Genomic DNA, 14,674 nt, shown 5'->3' on the forward strand with positions numbered 1-14,674 from the left:
GGGGAAAAGGCCATATATAACTTTCAGTGAAATGTGTTTCAGTGAATTGAGTTTTCAGTGAATTGAGCTTTCAGTGAAAAGTGCATACTAATTTGACTTTCAGTGAAATGTGCATTCCGTGAAATGTCCTAGACCCATTATAAAACTATGTTTGCTTGCTTACATACATTAAACTTTCTGTAACTTTTCCCGATCGATGTGAGTAATGGTCTAGTTTGATCTGCTCACTCATCCAGTTAACAAATGTTTTGAGGCTGGTATTGAATAGCCTCTGTAGGTGGTCTGATATGTCATGTTTTAGGCTGACCAGTAGGCAGCTTGGTATATTGTCAGGCCCCATAAAGGTAGAATTCCTGGTCTTAGACAGAGCCTTGAAAATGTGAGAGGGTGTGGCTGAAGGTATGTGATCTGAGAATATTGGAGGGGAGGGTGGTGAAACTTGAGCTAAATTTTCTGCTAGTAGATTGATAATAACCTCTCTGTCCGAGTCAGCGACATCATCTGCTATTGGCTGTGTACAGTGCTGGGTGTTGTTTCTGAGGTTTCTAACCTAGTTAAAGAAGGCTTTGTGGTTATCTTTCACCTAGGTGGCTAGTTTTACCTCATCTGGCTTTGGTTAATTTGATCAGGGTCTGGGGTTCTTAGTCTAATTTAGCAAGAGCATTTCTGGTATCTTGAGAATTAAATTTATTTTGTGTGGCATGAGAGTTTTTTTTTTGTGACAGAGCCTGTTTATTTTAGGTTTTCATCACAGGGGTTTATTTTTGAATTTGGAATTGAATTTATTTTTGTTGGGGACAGATGCATCTATGCAGCTATATTTACATGGGCATAGAATTTGGCAGTAAAGGATTCTGCATAACCAGTGTGGCCATCAAGATGGACGGGGGGGTTGATACAACATAGTTGTTGCTAGCTGCTCACCATCTTGACCACTCCCCTGATGCATGCATTTTCTGAAGGAAGGATATGATATGAAGTATGTTTGTCATTTAGTTATTTGACAGCTGGGACAAATTTTAAATATAGCTCTTATAATTTTTTTAAATGGTTTTCAGAAATATATGATTTGAGGACTTCTGCTTCAGAGATCTGTTTGTATCCTAAAATTTATTTTTAATTTTATTTTTATTTAACATTTATTTACCGGGAAAGTCCGACTTGGAATGGAGCCAATTTTCTGCAGAGGTCTGGGGAGAAATGCTCTAGATGCATGTCTTTGTAACGTGGGAGGAAACCAGAGAAAACCAACACGAACGCAGGGAGGACATTCAGACTCCACACAGAAGGCACTCCAGCTGAGAATCAAACCGGAGAACCTTTTGCTGTGTGGCGACAACAGTACCACTGCACCACTGCGCCGTCCAAATTCTAAAATCTAAAATCTTAATACAAGTAACCTCCATGGTTTCCCTGAAGTCTCAAACAACCTAAAAAGTTTAATAGTTCCCTACTGAAATGTTGACATTTGAAATGCTGAGTGCCAACATGCCAAAAAAAAAAAAAACAAGACAGAAAATCCTGGAGAGGAACAAATCTCAAACATCACTCTTCTCCTTTAAACTTCTTTTTTGCAGGGGAGCAAGCCGTCCACACCTCAAAATTTATTTATTCTAACTTCGAGATCACCATTTTTAGGTAATTCAGTCTCCATGTTTCAGGAGTCACTCTAGTGGGTCCTAACATTTCAAATGGTTACCTGTCTTATTAGTTAATGTAATTTACAGATCCTTGGTACTATACGGCTGTCCCCCTGACTTAGTGCTATGCTGCGTACTATACGGCTGTCCCCCTGACTTAGTGCTATGCTGCGTACTATACGGCTGTCCCCCTGACTTAGTGCTATGCTGCGTACTATACGGCTGTCCCCCTGACTTAGTGCTATGCTGTATATTTCCTTGCTGGGATTCACCTCATATGTGTGAGCACTTCTGTCACAGTTTATTGGATGTAAGGTATGCATGCAGTAAGGCCAAGGTGTATTGCAAATGAAGAGATTCTGTCTTATTCTTACCAGTTTTCTGTGAGCAAGGGCATGGCAAATTTAGAATTATAGTAGGTGTATCCCCTCCCATGTAGTGGGTATATTGTGTTATTCATTTTGTTTTGTTATACAGGAGTTGTTAAGCCTCTCCATTTAGCAAGATCACAGATGAGTTTTGTTTACATATTTTTTCCTAACTATATTGCAGTGTTGGAGTTGGCATATTTTTAACTATATTGCAATGTTAGAATTGGCATATTTAGGGATGTGCCATCTCCTTCAAAAACATTGTTTGATTTTTTTTTCTCTTCAGTTTGCAGTTACAGCCCTTTTTCTTTTATTTTGCTGGGGGGATGCCAAATGAGATTCTCATCCAGGGTTCTGAGTGGCCTAGCTACACCTGTGAGAAAACATAAAAATCCTACAATACAGAAAATGTCAATGTATTTATTTTTATTTTATTTACACTTTGTTGTCTGGGTTAGTTGCATTAGGACAAAGTTCACTTTTCAGGGAAGACCCAAGGTGGTATTCATACTGACTAGGAGAAATTTGGCCAGGGCAACAGGGAACTTCCCCTAGTCTTCAGTGTATGTGAACGCATTTTGGTAATACACTTCCTGTCTTCCAGTCTGGGCGCATACGTGGCTTGGAGAAGCAGGAAGCTGAAAATCAAACATGAAGGATGGAGAAGGCATTTTGCAGGTGTTGGAAATGAGTGGAGCTGTTAGTCGAACAGCAGAGAAGTCAAATTTTGTAAAAGATGAATCATGTGTTAAGTGGCGTGAGGAGAACAGAGAGGGGTTGAAAGAAAAAGCAGGAGAGCCTGTTAAAAGGTAGGAAGAAGTGGCTGAAGTAAGCATTATAGATTTGAAGGAATTATTTCAGCAAAATCTGTTTGCAACAGAACCTGCAACACAAGAATGTGTTGTTACAACCTTCTGTTCAGGGGGTGGGGGGTTGCAGGATGTATATTTAAAAGAACTAATTGAGCAGAGTGAACCAGAAAGTGAAAAGGCAGTATCATGGGATGAAATAATAGACAGAATACAAGAGTTGGATGTACAAGAAATAAGGGAAGAAAAAAAGAAATAATGCACAAACTGTATAAACTGTAAGAGAAGGTGAAAGAAAAGATGAAAATAAAATGGAAATGAGAAGAAAACATCACATAAGGATAAGCAGTAAGACTGGAAAAGAGCGTGACAGGTACAAAATGTAGGATAGCATCATTTCACCACTGGGTATTGAACCCAGAGAGGTAACAGCATTTATTTGCATAAATAAAGAACATTTTGTGACATTTTTTTAAGAAGCATAGTATATGGAAAAATTCTTAGAGCAATATGAAAAAAGGAATGATAATCATTGCAGCTTGTTGTTGTTGTTTGTCTTTTTGGCTTTTCCCGGTTAGGGGTCACCACAGCGGAACTCCGGTCCACTAATGATTGGTAGTAGATTTTTTTTTTTAATGGTGCCGAGTTGCCAGTCCGACGGTCAACCTTCAGCGAAGGCAGGCCCATTCACGCATGTCTTCCGGAGGCTACTCGACCGCGGGGAGGATATGCAGACTCCACACAGAAGGCACTCCATTGCAGCTTGTATGTTGTACAAACACCTAATAAAGAAGCAAAGGTAGAGTGTATATACAATTCTATACAGAAGATGAAAGAGACATTTTAAGAGATTATTTAAGGATTGTGTGTAGAGAAGTAATGGACATTACAAAGATTTATGATAACAGAGGTTTATAGACTGCCGGATGAGAATGTGGAGTTATATTGCAAATGCAAAATGAAAAAATAATACATGTGCCTAGTATAATTAATGTAGAGGGAAATGGTTCGGTGAAATACAGAGGAAAACCAAAGACATTTTTTTCCCTGTGGCAAAAATGACCATTTAATTAATAATTGTGATAAAAAGGAAATGATTTATTTGTGGTAAAGTTGGTCACAAGGCAAAAAAATGTGAACTAAAATGTATTAAATGTGAAAAGGTAGGACATTCATGGATGGATTGAGATGTAAAAGTAAAAAATGCACAGGAAAGGAAGGAAGCTATAGTAAGTGAGGCTGGGTTTACTATCAAAATGACGTGTGTATGTTCGTCGAACACGGGAAAATGTCAAATAACAGTTGGCTGACTTCCATGTTGCTGATCTACATGCATTCAAGTCCCTGCTTCAGTGAATGCACTGTGCATTCACACATATGTGGTTGACCTTAGGACTAGAGATTATGGTGCAGTGCGAATTGGGAAATTTACCCTTTTCCCAATGCAGTGCAGTACAGTCTCAGAGTTGGAATATATAATTTGCAGGGGGTGTGGGGGGGCAGCAAAAATGGGCACTTCTGTGTTGTGCATTGTATACGTACTGCTGAAAACTGCACCATCCGTTGCTGTTCTGAAAGGTGCAGGGGAAGACATATCTCAAATAATGCTGAGTATTTAAATTTGGCATTAAATTTGGCATACTGGCTTTTTTCTCTACACTTTGCGGTGACCAGAATTTGTTCTGTCATTTGCGATTTTGATAGTAAACTATGAGGCTATGATAAAAGATAATATAGATAACTTACGAAAAGAAAATGAAAAAGATACAACAGTGGAAATAAAATAAAGTATAAGAGAAGAAATAGAAAAAGAAAATGAAATAATTCAAGTGAAGAGGGAGACAATTAATGGGTGTGAATTAAAAGCAAAAGAAATTCTATTAAAAAAGATTAAAATGTAGAACATGTAAATTTAAAAATATAGGAATAGGAGAAAACAAGAAAGGAAAAGGATGAATAATAAAAAAATACTATTTATAAGAGTAAAAATCTTATCTATAAATATGAATAGTATCAAGAATGTAAGAAAAGTAGGAATACTGGAATGCTTTAGGTTATTGGATATGAATATTATAATACTAATAAATACAAAAATGTTGACAGAAGAGGAGAGAATACAAATGAATTATGGGAAGGAAAAGTAACATGGAATATGGGAGAGGAAAAATGTTCAAGAATAGCAATTCCAAGTAAAGAAAATATTGACATATGTGCTCCCACCTAAAACACCCCCCCACTATTAATTCCTCACCCCTCTTTAAAAAGATATAGGACCAGCACTCTATCCCACAATACTACATCCAATTTTTCTAGTTTCATTTTCTATCCATTCTCCCTCTCAGTATATTCTACACTCCATCAAGCTAGAAATTTTTGAACTCTTTTATGCATTATAACTACTCAAATGCTATACCATGCTAATCAGCTGTATTCTATTTCCACATTAATCCACTCAAAATATTCTAATTCAGTCAGAAACCTCCATGTATACTGATTTCAAACTGAAACTTCACAAAATCACTACCACCTAGTGTGAGTTATGTTTGTCTTATTGCCAAAGCTGACCTAACAGCCATCACTTGTAATGTATAAGGATTTCTAACTGAACCTAGACAAAGAGACTTCCACCTATATCAACCTTTCTTTGCCAAAACTAATCAAATGTCATAAGTTTTTGTCTGTGCATCCTTCTTATAAATGTTATGCATGCAAGCCTCTGGCTTATCTTACATATATTTTCAAAATGGTATTCTCTCAAAAGTAATGTAACATATATTTTTTATTGTAAAGTTGTGACTTTCAGTAAGTTTTGTACTATGTAACATGTATTTTGTATTGTAAAGTTGTAAATTTTCTGTAATTTTTGTGCTATGTATTGGAGCTTTTCTCCTCAGGTCTTCACTGACAAAGGGCCACAAGCCCAGCTAGACTAACCCGGTTAACAAACAATAAATCAATAAAATCAATAATAAATTATACTTTTGTCAGAAAAATATGTATTATTGTATGTATTAGTAATATGCTTAGTGCATTTAAGGCTTGAAAAGGGTTAACACATTTATTCTATTTCACACTGCATAAAATCTGTACAAATTGCAGAAGCTTTCTAACCTTGTGTTGTCATGAACTATGCGCAGCTATAATCTTTGCTTATGCTTTGGAAATTTACAGGGAAGCAGATAATTTCTGCTTGTGTCAGAAAAATAATGAATAGATGTATCACTTGTATTAATGTTATGAGACTTAGACAAGGAGTTCCGCTTGTGCTGTGAGAAAATACACAGCTGCAGAAGCTATAGATAATCAGAACAAAGACTGCTTGAAAATATGAACTGCAATCAGCATTTGCTTGTGCCTAAGCTAGAAAAGTACCTTGAAATGTAACACATGTATTAGAACTACACAATAGAAGCTTGTAATGGGCTAGAGCCCACCAAGACCAGGTTGTTTTTCTCAAAATGTTTTTCATAAATCCAGTCATGTCAGCAGAAAATCTGAGTAACATCTGCTATAGAACAATACTGAAAGTTGTGTTTGATTACGTCAACCATAGAAGGCAATGTCTTGTAGAACAGTATAAGAATAGCATACTTCCTGTTAGTAGTTAGGCAAAATCCTGTATTTGCATGTTTTTGTCTCCTTGCAGCAAGTTATTAAATGTGCCTTATCTGAACCTTACGTGTATTGGTCTTTGAAGTTTTTTCCTTTGACAGATTGGTCAGACAGGCCAGGTGGCTTGAAACCGTACGGGGAGGAGACCACATTGGTTCTTCTTATTTGAAAAGCTCTCCGACTGAATTGTCATACAAAAGAGGTCAGCCACTTTCTGATCTGCAACTGAAGGACGGGTTTTTCACGAACCAGGTGATCAATCACGAAGGCTCAGATAAGGTGAATCTACCTTTTTTCTGTTTTAGATCAGGGACTGGATTTGTATTGTTTTTGTCAGGACTGTATTTTTACAAGTCAGGGACAGAAAAGATTACTGTCTTGTCATAGATCAGGGAAACAGAGTAGGTAGGCAGCATTCTGAAGAGACTATAACAAAATCCATGGTACCACGTTAAAAATAAGGAGTTACGTAATGATTAAAAAGGGTAGAACAAAATGGGTAATAATTGCACAAAAAGACCCCAAGATCCGCTGTTAACCGAAGACGCAAAATACATGCAGTCACAGCGTGCTGATATTATTAAATACTACTCAAAGTGGGTTAATAAGTATGAATTTGACGGTAAATTAGAAAAATCCTTGCTTATCAAACTTGTCAAACAGCTTAAAACCGATTCCAAAGGTCGGGTAAAAAAGCAGCACCAATTAGGAATTCCCCAGGCACACAGGTGGATTGAGGAAGTAAACCGAAGGGAACAAAAGAATAATAATTCAAAAGTAATGTTTTTAGACAAGGAGGACAATAACTTAGTAATAGCATTGGCCCCTCCGCCCCCCTTACCAGAATATGAAGCAAGTGAACAAGTTAGTCCACCCCCACGGTATCCTGCTGCCACTGTAAATAGAGACACTACAAAACAAAACCATTTGAGATCCCATCGAGACCAGGTCTCAAACACGGGCAGGTATCGCAAAAGGGGACATTGAATTATATCAAATGGGTAGGAATTCACGACCTATGAGTGAAGAAGAAATATGCCCACTTATAGAGGTACCTAATCCTCAGGCAGGGCAAGAAAGTCAGGACCCAACTATTCTAGTGTATAGACCTGGACTCCGGAAGACATCCGGAAAGCCACTGAGGGAATTCCCCATCCAAAAGTTAATTTTAGAAAGTTCTTAGAAGATTTACAAGGAATGAGGCTAAGTTATAATTTAAATGGAGAAGAGGTAGAAAAAGTAGTCAGACAAATTGTGGGACCAGATTGGCACATGATTAGTGGCAACTGGAATCCCCGTGACGCTGCACACAGACCCCTCCCACATAGCAGCGCAGAACTAGACAACAGAGTAAAAGGTCTTACAGACTGCATCTCTGAGAAATGGAAGCCTAGGGCAGACTGGACTTGCATTAATCAATGCATCCAACAACAAGGTGAAACTATTGACAGATATTATGCCAGACTGTTAGAATGTTTTAATAACCATTGAGGAATGCAGGTTCCTGAAGATCAGACACAAGATTCCCCATATGAGCAGCAGTTAAAGAATGCATTTTTGAAAGGCAGCATTGCACTCATAAGCAGTTTTATTACAAAGCACATGGTAGATCATCGTACAAGCAGGTTGCAGTCATTACTTGAATATGCTAGGCATGCTGAGAGGCATTTTAATAGCAAAAAGAAAAAGAAAGCCCAAGTATTTTCTGTAGAAGATGGAGCAGCAGTTTATGTAGTACAGTCCGGGAAAAAGGGCAAGAGAAATGCCCAGGGAAACAAACAATCTGATCAGTGATCAGAGGACTTTGAAGGGCGAAAGAAAAGGGGTGAATGTTTTAAATGCAGTAAAAAAGGACACTTGGCAAGGGATTGCAAGAAAAACAAGAAGGCAACCACAGAAGACAAGGAGGGTGAGGACTGACTAGTCAGGAATCACTAGAAGGGGATAGCAGAGAAAGGACAAATGAAAATGTGATAGAAGGAGTAGAGGATGTGACAGAAGAAATAGAGGAAGTGCAGGAAGTTACGGATAGTGAAGAAAATGAAATATTGGATTTAGCTTTATTGAGCTTAGAGCTCTATATAGCAGACACAAGACCAGAAGTTACACTCCTGGTAGAAGGGAGGGAAGTCAAATTCTTGTGTGACTCAGGGGCATCACGGACCCTGATACATCCCTCCAAACTGCCAGAGAATTCAGAGTCACCTGATTACATACTAATGAAAGCAGCTAATGGACAGCTGTATCAGGAGCCCCTCTCCTATAATATTGCAACAACTGATCCTGTTTCAGGATTGACCCAGAAAAGCAAAATTGTTCTTTCCGCAAAATGCCCAGTAAACCTCTTGGGCAGAGACCTTATGCAGCTATTTGGTATAGCAGTAGTTCCGACTATGCAGATTATGGAAGCACAGTGACAAATTGATACCTTTGCAGTGCAATCGGAGGGTGAAATGTTCTATTGGTACAGCCAGGACTTGGTTATGACTGGTACAGGGGCAGTGACCGAAGAGTTGATGAATGTAGCCATCAGCAAGTTCCCCTCCCTTGACATTGATAAAGAACATTTGTTGCACTGTACTCTGTATTATTGTAACACACCAGGACCTGATAAGGAATATGAGCAAGAATTGTTTAGAAATCGTGCAAACAGATTGATATTACGTAATCTGTACTGGGACATGGAAGGGAACAGTGTAGCCAGCTGTTCATTGCCCCAGGAGTTCTTTACATTCTATAAATCTAATTGATTACCACATGTTAGCTTAACTAAGGACAAGAATGTAAAATGGGTAGACTTAGGAGAAAAAGTCACGAGATGGGAAAAGCAGACAGAGTTAGAACTGTCAGAACAGGGAATACAAATGCAGAAGTTGAATTGGATAACTCAGACCCACCCAGCCGTGCACTTGCAGTCTAGCAAGGACAGCTGATTAGCACTCCTATTAAAGGAGGAAGAGAATGCCTTACAGAATATACCAGAAACTCTTTGGTCAACAGGAAAGTCAGATGTAGGACTTATTCGTATAGCGGGACCAGTTACTATCACGCCAAAGTCAGCATTTAGACCACAGAAAAGACAGTATCCCTTAAGAAAAGATGCAGAGGTAGGAATCAAACCTATTATAGCAGCTTTACTTAAGGAAGGGGTGCTGATGTAATCTCCTGATTCGCCATGTAACACACCCTTATTTCCTGTTAAGAAAGCGAATGGAGAGTGGCGTATGGTCCAAGATTTACAAGCTGTAAATGACGCAGTAATACCAAGGGCACCTACAGTGCCAGACCCACACACCCTGTTGAATGATTTAAAACCTCAACAGAAATATTTTTCTGTGGTAGATATCAGCAATGCGTTCTTTTCGATACCGATACACCCTGACAGCCAATATTGGTTTGCATTCACATTTCAGGGGAAAAGCTATACATATACGCGACTACCACAGGGATATTGTGAAAGTCTAACAATATTCCCACAAGAAATGGCAAGCAACTTGGCGGGATTTACCCCACCAAGAGGCAGTCAGATTTTACTTTATGTTAATGATATCCTGCTGGCGGCCCCCACCCAGCAAGATTGCAAAGAAGATACCATAGCGCTATTACAATTTTTAGCCACTGAAGGACATAAAGTAAACAAAAATAAACTGCAGTTTTGTAAAAAACAAGTTAAATATCTAGGATATGTAATATCCAAAGAGGGTAGGACATTAGATGAGGACAGAAAAGTAGCGATTTTGCAAGCACCAAAACCCACTACCAAGAAAGAAATGATGTCCTTCCTGGGTACGACTAATTTTTGCCGGAGCTGGATTCCAAACTATGCCTTGGAATCTGCACCGCTGACTAACCTGATATATAAAAAGCCTATGGCAGCACAGGATTTGTTACAATGGACACCAGAAGCAGAATCTGCTTTCTGCAAACTGAAACAGTTAATAGTGTCCTCATTAGTTTTAAGATTACCAAACTATCATAAACGTTTTTTCCAAACTGTAGATTGTAAGCAAGGTTATATGACATCAGTGTTAACACAGCAGTATGGAGAAAAAAGCAATGCCCTATTGCTTATTATTCATCACAGCTAGACCCAGTGGCACGGTCTTTACCCCACTGTGTACAAGCAGTAGTTGCAGCTGCAATGGCAGTACAGGCTTCGGCCTCAGTAGTTTTGTTCCACCCTCTCACATTGAGAGTGCCTCATGCAGTCACGATTATTTTACTGCAAGAGAAGGTAGCATATCTTTTCCCTGCTAGGCATCTTTCCTGTATGACTATATTGTTGAGCCAACCTCATATGACAATTGAATGATGCACGACTTTGAACCCTTCTACCTTGCTCCCAACCCCTACAGATGGCACACCACACAGCTGCCTGCAGTTGATTGAGCAAAAGACACTGCCTAGAAAAGATCTCACGGATGTCCCCTTGGATGATGCCGAGGTGACATACTATGTGGATGGCTCGTGCAAAAGGGGTCCTGCAGGACAGAACCTAGTAGGATATGCAGTAGTTTCTGATACTGAGATTATAGAAGCGAAACCTTTACCACACAATTTATCTGCACAGGCAGCAGAATTGATTGCCTTGACACGGGCATGTACCTTAGCAAAGGGTAAATGTGTGAACATTTTTACTGACAGCCAGTACGCTTTTTCTACTGTACATGTTTTTGTGCAACAGTGGAAAAATCAAGGAATGATAACATCTACTGGCAAACCAATCAATCATGCACAGTTTATTTTAGATCTTTTAGAATCTATTCAGTTACCTCAGAAAGTAGCTATTTGTAAATACACAGCTCATACCAAGCAAAAGGATAGAATTTCAAAAGGTAATGTGAGAGCTGATACAGCTGCAAAACAGGCAGCTTCAGAAGTATTTATTTTGAATGAGGAATTACAATCCTCTGAAATTTTAGACTTAGAAATGTTAAGACAATGCAGACACTTACTATGCAGGCTGAAAAACAAAGATGGGTAAGACGAGGAGCAATTCTTGAAAAGGGGCTGTATATCTCTAAAGAAGGGAAACCGATATTACCATCTAATTTGTTTTGATATGCAGCTTTGTTGAGCCATGGGCAATGCCATGTCTCAACAGGGGGGATGGTACAGCTGGTGAACCGAGTGTTCACGACATATGGATTCTTAAACTACTCTAAAAAAGTTTGTTTAATGTGCCATGTTTGTAACAAACATCATGCACAAGGGGCATTAAAGCCCAAGCAAGGGAGTTTCCCTACACCACCGTGTCCATTTCATACTATCTGTATGGATTTCATAGAATTGAACAAATGTGAAAATAAGAAGTATTGTCTTGTCATTATAGATATGTTTTCCAGATGGGTGGAAGCCTTTCCGACTAAAAATCCAGATGCGGCTACCGTAGCAAAACTCCTCGTTAAAGAAATCATCCCTAGATTTGGCATTCCGGAAAGGATCTACAGTGACAATGGTACACACTTTGTAAACCAAACCATACAGCAGTTAAGTAAACATTTTGGTATTTCTTTAAAAAATCATTGTGCATATCATCTGCAATCTGCAGGGTTAGTTGAGAGGCATAATGGGATTTTAAAGAGTAAGCTAAGAAAGTTAATAGCAGAAACAAATAGAAATTGGGTGTACTGTCTGCCCCTGGCACTGTTGAGCATGAGAACTGTTCCAAATGCAAAAGGATTGACTCCTTTTGAAAAACTATTTGGAAGGGCTTATTATATACCTCAGTGGAAACCTCTCATGCCCGCAGACCAGGAAGCCGACTGTACACTAGCAGAGTATATGAGAAATTTGTTGAATTCTAAACGTCTGTTGCAGTCAAATTCTGTTTCAGATAAAGAACAAACCAGACCATCAGAAGTGGCAGTGGCTCCAGGAACCTGGATCTGGGTGAAGACAATAAAAAAGAAGAATTGGACATCAACAAAGTGGGAAGGTCCATATCAAGTGCTTCTGTCAACACCCACTGCAGTCAAGATCGCAGAGTGTGCCTCGTGGATCCACCTGATGCACTGCAAACTAGTTAAGAACTTTGAACTGGACAAAAATCTTGTCACATGTCAAGAGCAAAAATTATAGAATCCAGAAAAAACAGGAATGCAGAACAACCATTTCTTCAGAAGTATTGCATAATCAACCTGTTAACTGTACTAGTGACAATAATCTTTTTGTTGTGGCCATTCCTTTTTCCAGCCACACAAACTAAACTGAATAAACGTGAAGCGTTACTCATAGACTGGCACCCAAACTTCAACACTTACCAGGCAATTAAATATGTGTATGCTGAGACTTTCAATGTTTCGAATTGCTGGACTTGCACAGCTTTGCCGACAGCATACGGGGGGTTATTAATGACTATAGTCCCCCTAGGGGTCAACGAGACCTGGGAAAACTTGATTTATGATACCTCAACCATTACATCACAAGATAAAATAGCATTGCATTTGTCTATTCCACAAAAGGGAACTGTGTGTTTTTATAAAAATGATACTGTTCAGGTGGGTTGGAGCAATTGCAATGTGACTGTTCCTTATAAATGTTACACTAAAGCTAGCAATGCAGGTTCTTATTGTAATACAAACTATGATTCATTTCTTGAATTGATGCACAAAACAATTGATGAAGTAAAACATAATTCTGTTCTCTATAAACAACTGTCTATAATTGATAGCAAAATGTTTCATGCAGGGCGAGTGTATATTCATAGCAAAGTTACTACTAAAGTAGAGGACTGTTATTTTTGTATGTGGCAGAAAGGCATACAAGTGGTTACCTGAGAATTGGTCCGGCAGTTGTTTTTTGGGCTACCTGGTTCCAGCCATACGACACACTACAGTTTTACCTCGAGGGAAAATTCGGAATGTCTGAGAAATCATCAAGAAACATGTAAATCCAGTGGGGCAAATCGATGCGCGTTGAAAAAACCATCAATCTATAGGCAATGGACTGACACACATGGACTTGAGTGATAGTGTTATATCGTGGGCAGGCATATTACCAGCATATGGAGCAGTGAAATCAATCTGGGAGCTGAGAAAACTGTCTAAACTTCTCGAAGTAATGAGTAATGCAACTTTTTCCACTCTTGAATTGGTGACTGATGAACTGAATGCCATGAGAACTGTAGTGCTTCAAAACCGCATGGCTCTCGACTTCACCCTAGTGGCGAGAGGCGGTACTTGCGTTTTAATCCAGGAGGAGTGCTGTTTGTATATTCCTGACCATAAACACGAGATAGACAATCACCTTGAGGTAATTCAGCAAGTGTCGGCCATGACCAAACTAGGACCAAACCCACTGATGAACCTTTTCCAGAAATGGTTTGGGGGGTGGGGTACTATCCTAATGAACATCCTGATTGCCATTTGTGTAGGAATGATCCTACTGGGAGTATGTGTTTGCTGTGGCATCTCCTGCATGAAAAGACTGATTAAAGACTTTATAGACATGTCAGTTTCTGAAACCTTATATCAAAGTACTGAGTTTGAAGAACTGTTAAAATATTGAAAATGCTTTCATAAGTTTAAATTGAATGACTCTCTTAACTGCAAATCCTAAGTGGGAAGAGGTTAGGAGAAGAAAAAACTGTTTATGCTTATTTTGAAAGTAGAATAAAAGTATTAAAAGGGGGGAAATGTCAGAAAAATACGTATTAGTTTATGTATTAGTAATATGCTTAGTGCATTTAAGGCTTGAAAAGGGTTAACACATTTATTCTATTTCACACTGCATAAAATCTGTACAAATTGCAGAAGCTTTCTAACCTTGTATTGTCATGAAATATGTGCAGCTATAATCTTTGCTTATGCTTTGGAAATTTACAGGGAAGCAGATAATAATGAATAGATGTATCACTTATATTAATGTTATGAGACTTAGACAAGGAGTTATGAGACTTAGACAAGGAGTTCCGCTTGTGCTGTGAGAAAATACACAGCTGCAGAAGCTATTGATAATCAGAACAAAGACTGCTTGAAAATATGAACTGCAATCAGCATTTGTTTGTGCCTAAGCTAGAAAAGAACCTTAAAATAAAACACATGTATTAGAACTCACAATAGAAGCTTGTAGCGGGCTAGAGCCCACCAAGGCCAGGTTATTTTTTTCAAAATGTTTTTCATAAATCCAGTCATGTCAGCAGAAAATCTGAGTAACATCTGCTGTAGAACAATACTGAAAGTTGTGTTTGATTACGTCAACCATAGAAGGCAATGTCTTGTAGAACAGTATAAGAATAGCA

Source organism: Protopterus annectens, chromosome 5.part1 (genome assembly GCF_019279795.1).
Source record: "Protopterus annectens isolate FY-2018-M chromosome 5.part1, PAN1.0, whole genome shotgun sequence".
Lineage (NCBI taxonomy): Eukaryota > Metazoa > Chordata > Ceratodontiformes > Protopteridae > Protopterus > Protopterus annectens.